Below are 7,492 nucleotides of genomic sequence, written 5' to 3'. Positions count from 1 at the left end.
GAAAACTAACAATTCACTACTCTTAATATGCCCTCCCACCAGATAAAACTTGACAGGAGAATCTGTTTGGTGGAAACACAAGGAATGCTGATGTAGATACCTTGAGAAAGTAAATAAGATCACCCTGTTAATGCACCAGCTCTATTCAGTGAATCCCCTTACTCAATCAGCTATGTGTATTCAGTGAGCTCCCTAATGGGTTCTGTACCTCAACAGTTTTGACTTTATCCACATCTCTGAGCCCAAAAATCCCTTCCAATTTAGTCAGTTCTTGGTATTCTTCACCACAGGCTTCTGTGAATTTTAAGCGCAGTATCCGAGCTCAGTATGCTTCATAATGAATGCACAGCCATCGTAAGTTTTGCACAACAAAACACTCATAAAAGAAACACCTTGAACCACTAAACTGAAGGTTGTATCTTCTGAGAAAAAAAAAATGCCCTTTCTTTTTCACCCTTCACTGGTTCTTAACTCAGTTTTATAGGCTCTGCGTTGGATTGCAACCTTCAATGACCTTCCCATTTTTCTTCCAAATCTATTTATCCCTCAAAAAAGGCTGTTTCTCCAATATTTCTTCCTGCCTGGCCTGAAGAAATTTGGGTCTTAAACCAAAGTCATGTGAAGTTCTGTCCGTCTAGCTGTGTCAAAAGGCAGAGGAAAAGCAGGCATTTCACTAACATGCCAGGGATTTCCAGCCACTGGCAGAGGCAGCAGAAATATCAGGAAATCAATGAAAGCAATCATTGATGTAGGGACAATTACGTAGTGGGTGTGAAGCTGGTAGGTTGCTCACAATGCTTAGTTAGCTGGTAGAAGAAGTCTTTGCATGCTGTGTGTCAGCACAAACATGGGTACAACTGAAGGATATTTCACTTGGGAAGCTAGTGCAACTTCACTGGGAAATCTCAGCTTTTGGCTGGAGGGTTGAGCACTGAGCATGGAGGGAATCAGTAGCTGGTCAGAGAGAGGGTAAGGGGCAGAGTTTGGAGGATGCAGTGGTCAAACTACACTAAGCAATGCAAGCTAGAGATTGATTATGGCAATTTCCAAAATCTAAAATTTCAGCCAAATCTGAATAAGATTTTAAGAAATTTTTTTAAATTTACATCTATCACAGAATATTTAAGGTTTGAAAAAAACCCTGGAGACCACATAGTCCAACCCCCTTGCTCAAAGCAGTTAACTGGAGTAGGTTGATCGGGGATTTTTTCAACCAGATTTTTAATACTGCCAAAGATGGAGACCATACAAGCTCTATGAACAGCCTGTTTTAGTGTTTGACCACTCTCATCACAGAAATTTGGTTTTATGTTTAAATGGAGTTTCCTGTATTTCAATTTGTGCCTTCTTCCTCTTGTTATTTCACTGGGCACCACTAAGAAGTCTGTCTCCATCTTCTTTGCACCCTTCCTTCAGATATTTATACACATGGATAAGTACCCACCAGAGCCTTCTCTTCTCCAGGCCGAACAGTCCCAGCCGTCTCAGCCTTTCCTCATACTAAAGATTCTCCAGTCCCTTAGTCATCTTAGTGGCCCTTCTCTAGACTCCAGTATGTCGCTGTTGTACTGGGAACACCATGACTGGACCCAGTGCTGCAGTTGTGGTCTCACTGATGCTGTGCAGAAGGAAAGCATCACTTTTGTCTACTTGCTGGCAAGTGCTTTTCCTAATGCAGCCCAAGAGGCTGTTGGTCACCTGTGCAGCAAGGGCACACTGCTGGTTCAACTGATGTCAGCTGGGATGCGCACGTTCTTTTCTGCCAAGCTCCTTTCCAGCCAGTTGGTCCCCGGCATGTACTGGTGCATGGGGTTATTCCTCTCTAGGTGCAGGACTTCACTTCACATTTCCCTTTGTTGTACTTCTTGAGATCCCTCTTGGCCCAGGTCTCCAGCCTGTTCAGGTCCCTCTGAATGGCAGCACAACCATCCGATGTACCAGTCACTCCACCCAGTTTCACATCATCTGTAAACTTGCTGAGGGCACACCCTGAGGATGAGTGGTCCCCAGCTGCATTTTGTGCAGCCAATCTCAATCCCTTGAACACTGCAGTTCTGCCAAATTTCAGTGCAGCTCCATATCCATCCTAATAGCCCATGCTCCATCAGTTTGTCTGTCAGGGTGTAATGGGAGACAGCCAAGAGCCTTACTTAAGATAAACAGCGTACACTGCTCTCCCTTTACCCACCAACTAGTCATCTCATCGTATACCCAGCACTCTTTCCTGTGACACATTTCCCTGCTGCATGTAATGGAGATCTTCATAAACTTGTTTTACTAAAACTTATTAGGCCGCTTGGTATAGGGGTTGCTCCTAACTGCTGTAAAATGAACTGCTCCACTTGCCTTTGTAATGATCTACAAGTGATACAAAACACAGAGCTTGTTAACCAGCACGTGTTAGATGATTTATGCAAGGCTGAATATGACAGGAAGATTTTTGTCCAGACTGGCGGTGCAACTGTTGTTTAGTTTTGAAAAAGAGGAAAGAAATATGAACAAATGGGGGCTGCATTGCCACTTGTGCTGCTCAAGTGGCACTGGAGGCTGCTTTTACAGGTCAGAAACTAGAAGCAGCAAATGTGATCAGTGAACACTTGCTGGGCAAAGTGCTTAACACTGTTAACTAATTCTGAATTGCATTGAAATATAGCCCTGGTATGTTTGGATATTCAGGTAAGTTTCATCTCTAGACAGATTTAAGTTAGGCAGACCAAAATCTGAGACTGGATACCAGCACAAACTCCCTTTTGTGATTTTCAAATCAAACAATTTTTTTTTAAAAAAGTAATTTGAATGAATATGACATAATTGAATACTTTGTATTTTTTCATTAGTTAGGCAGAAATGTTCAGAACACACTGCTTTTACCTTAGCAATCACTTCAGCAAATACTAGCTTACCTAGACCAAGTCAGTTTATAGGTTTTGATGATATTTCCATCCTAAAACACTGTTACTGCAAACAAGATTTAATTATGTACCTACATTTAAAAGAGGTTCTGAGAGAATTCGTTCAATAAAAAGCACAGGAGAGAAAGGATTTAAGTGAGAAAGTTGTACCAGTTGAGACACAGCAGAGAGATCACAAAAGAAATATTTGCTGTAATTGCTAAAGCTCAGAATATGAATAAAATTTAACTTTTCAATTTGATGACCTAGAAAACAGAGAGGAAAAATAATGTGCATATGAAAACGATTAAAGAAGCCAAGAAAGGAGGCTTAGTGGGTTTAACCGGGTGGATTGAAAAATTGTTTAAAGAATGATGAGATAACAGTAAAAAGAAATTCAAACTGGCTTTACCAGGAAACAGATCTACACATTTTTCTGTGAAACTTCCCTTGTATTATTTCAATAAAAGAAAGATTCAGAAGAAAGTAACAGAAAATGAGCTAACTGTGAATGATCTGAAAATAGCATACATGCACGTGCACACACACATTCTTTTGGCTTTTAAAGAAGAATATACAAAGAAGAGAGGGTACAATAATAACAAGGTTTTCATTACTTATGAGGTGTTGAACTTGGCTGCAAAAGAAAGAGGACTATATGTCTAATAATTAGAGATAAAGTAGAAGCTGGCAGAGATAATGGCATGTGTTATGTAAACCCGGTAGTGTTACACACTGAGATCTTTTTACTGCTATTGTAATGCCTGTCAGAATCAAAAAAGGAACTGGAAGAGGGTATTTTTCTAGAAGAGGGGCATAACAAAGCTTATAATAAAAATCAGAAAGACAAATTAAATTTAAAATATCCATAGGGTTCTTGTGTAGCAAACATGAAAAAGTAAAAGTTACGTTAGCAAGTGATTAGTAAAAGGAACTTCAAGCTAGTAAGATATATATATATTTACATATAAATATACATACAAGATGAATTTATTTGTGCTTTCAGATATATCTGAAGTATGTAATAAAAGAACAAAGGAAGAAGCTTGGTCAGATGGAGCTGTATTTGTTGTCTTTTTCTATTATTCACAAAGAGGTAACAACTACCCTCCTACAGCAGTTTTTAGATAAATTTCAAAATGCATTCAGAGATAGCGAACAAAGACTGTCCTTGTCAGTCATGAACAACCCACTTGCCACAAAAGGCCTGTCTTTGTTGTTGTTACATGTCTGGAGATTTTCTGATACAGGCTGTGATCGCATTACCCATTGCAATAGCAGGAGGCACGCGAGGGAGCTATTTAGCGAGCCTCCGGTGCACCTGGCCAACGGGATCCTGAAACCTGGAGGGGGATACATTTTTGGTGGGACCTTGCCAGGAGGCAGCCTGGGGAAGTCACTGCAAGTGACCCCTTTGTGCCACTCCAACAAAGCCATGTAGGCTGTGGGGCCCATGTGTGTGAAGCTTTGCTGCAGCCAATGTGGAAATGTTAATCTTTTGGCCTTCCAGAGAACAGGAGGCAAGCGGGAGATGCGACAGCACTTCTGCCCTGCCAGGGAACCACTAAGGTGAGCAATCTAACCTTCACTGCCTGACCAGAGTGACCCAGGGACAGGACACGAGTTTGTGGCTGCTCCTGCACTGTGTCTGAGCCCAGTTTTGACTGTGGAAAACTTTCCATGTCTCCATTTTGAACCTGTAAATCTGAGCTCACAGAGAAGGTATCACAATGATGCTGACACTCCAAGAGTCAGAAACAGCTAACAATTCGCCCAGAGAGTTACAGAGAATGAGAAGGGGGTTGGGAAAGAGTCTTGCCTTATCATTGAAACTGGCGCCATAGCTTTAAAGGAGTGACCCTGAATAAAGGATCACCTGGGATTTCATCTAATCATCTGGGGTCATCCTGTGACTTGTCAGCTCTTGCTGTATCATCTGTCTATTGTCACTTGCTACATCTCTTGTCACCTGTCTGGCCACAGGTCCTGTGCCCTTTATAATGCAGGAAATCAGAGCCAGTTCACAGCCTCTTGATTCCAGCCACCACGGAGACTCAACCACCAGTGACCGCCAACTCAAGAAACCCACCAACTCAAAAGAAGAGAAAGATTGAGCATAAGGACAAATTACCATAAGAAGCAAGAGAATCATTAAACCAATAGAAGGAAAAATACTAATTAATAGGAGAATTCACCAATGAACTGTGATTTCTTTGTTTGCTAAGATGTGTATTTAGTGTAATTGAAATGGACTCCCCATGGAGGTGGTGGAGTCACTGTCCCTTGGAGGTGTTTAAGGAAAGACTGGATGTGGCACTTAGTGCCATGGTTTAGTTGACATGGTGGTGTTCAGTCATAGGTTGGACTCGATGATATCAGAGGTCTTTTCCAAGGTAATCGATTCAGTGATTCTGTAAATTTTTGAGAATCTTGAGTGCTTGATTTGTGTAAAACTTCCACCTTGCGCCCTGCACAGAATAAAAACCGTCTCCTGTCTATACCGGGCCCCGTGTCTGTGTTTAGGGTCCCTAACCTGGCAACAACAGCAGGTCACACCGAGTGCCTTCCGCCAGCTGTGCCGTGGGCTTGTGCCAGCAGCGACCACGCCCTCCCTAAACGTGGGCCAGGACTGGCCACTGGGGAGAGCCCTCCACCAGGAACCCACCGTCCTGCGGGCCAACGCCGCGACAGGAGCCGGCACTGGCACTGCCCCTGGGCTTTGCGGACGCCATCCCTGGGACTTGGGGCCGTCATCCCCTAAATCTGGGGCCGTCATCCCCTAAATCTGGGGCCGCCATCACGAGCAGGCGGCTGCCGCGCACGCGCCCGCAGGTGCTCGCGCGTGCGCCTCGGCGTGCCCGGCCGCCCCGTGGCGGCGGCGCGGTGCGCGCGGTTGCTGTGGGAACGGCGGGCGGCTGAGCGAGGCTGCGGCCCCGCGGCGGCGGGTCCCGACCGAGTCCCCCGGCAGCGCCCGGTGAACCCCCGACCGTGGTGCTCGTCCCTGGGGGTGCCGCCTGGCCGGGCGGGGGCGAAGGGTCGGACTGTGCGGTAAGTGGGGCGGGAGGCTTTGGAAAGCGGCCGGAGAGACAGAACCCCAGTGCCGCTTCCCGGCAGCTTTCACGTGCCCGGGAGAGAGGCTTGATTGCCGGGTTTGGGTTGGGACAGCGTTTATTCCACAGGTGCTGCTTATTTGGGGAGTTCCTCTTGGACGTGTTGTCCCCACGGCTGCGCTGGAAACCCTACTCCGCTGAGGGTTGTGGACTCAACTTGTAATTTTGTTCTTTTTTCTCTTTGATAGCGATTTCTCTGCGTCAGAATTTCACCAGGGTGAAAGCGCATCAGTTGTGATTGGTGAGTTGCTGCTGTTCAGAATTATGTCTAATAATTGCTATTATTTGCATATTCCTGAAAGGAGAGTGTAGTGAGGAGGAGCCCATCTCTTCTAACGTGTCTGCGGTGAAAGGACAAGAGGAAATGGCCTTAAGCTGAGACAGGGGAGATGCAGGTTAGATATCAGAAAAAAAAAAAAAATCACTCTAAGGATGGCCATGCATTGGTTTAAATTGGCCAGGAAGGTGCTGGAGTTACCAACCTTGGACGTGTTTAGGAGGCATCTGGATCTGGCACTGGATGATGTGGTTTAGGGGTTACAGGGGTAGTGCGGGGTTGGCTGTTAGACTTGATGATCTTAAAGGTTTCTTCCAACCTCAGTGAGTGTGGGATTCTTACCAAACCTGTACCTGTGTGCTAACCATTCCAGAGATTTGCTAGGACAGACAGAACACGGATTCAGATGTCAGAGAGCAGAGTGTTCACAGCTTGAGTACAGGGCTTCTCTTCACTGTACTTAGTGATTGCAGGTATACCCACTCTGCACCACGGCAATTAAATGACACTGGTCTTGAGACATGCATGACATCTCATGCAGTCAGCCGTGCTTCTCTCATCTTGACTGAACTGAGAGAAGAGCCGTGAGGGTACAGCTCTCTCGCTTTTGGACATTGCTTGGACTAATGTGTGGATCTTGTACTGCTGTCTACTGCTTCAAAATCTTCCTGTACAGCAAAGACCAGACTTCTGGAGTAAACAACTGGGGAATAAAGACAAGCCCCCAAGTATGGCTTTTCAGACACTGCTGTGATACTCTTCTACCTTTCAGCAGAGAGTCAGAGAGCAGCTCTTCAGCTGTGCAAGTTAAAGGCTACTTGGGAAATGGTGACAGTAGTGAGGGACAAGATCTGTGTGTACCAGTTATGCTGTCCCCATCAGCACTGCAGCATTCCCTCTGTCTGCTACCTGCTGGGATTGGAGAGCAAAATTACGGAATCACACAATATGCTGAGTTGGAAGGGACTCACAAGGATCATGAATTCCAACTCCCAGCCCTGCACAGGACTGTTCCCAACTGTATCAGACATAAGACCTACCCAGAAGGTCTTCCACTTAAGGTCAAAATTCTGGCTCCCAGTAGCTGGGGGAATAGGGAATGATAGTCTACCTTCCTTTTTTAGTGAGGACTGACTGTATAATTTCTCCAAACAGACAGCTGCAGTGGAACTCCTTACTTTTTTTTAATCACATTGTAATAGCGGGAAGAGTAA

This window comes from Coloeus monedula (genome assembly GCF_965178545.1).
Source record: "Coloeus monedula genome assembly, chromosome: 2".
Lineage (NCBI taxonomy): Eukaryota > Metazoa > Chordata > Aves > Passeriformes > Corvidae > Coloeus > Coloeus monedula.
Note: the sequence above shows the minus strand (reverse complement) of the source record.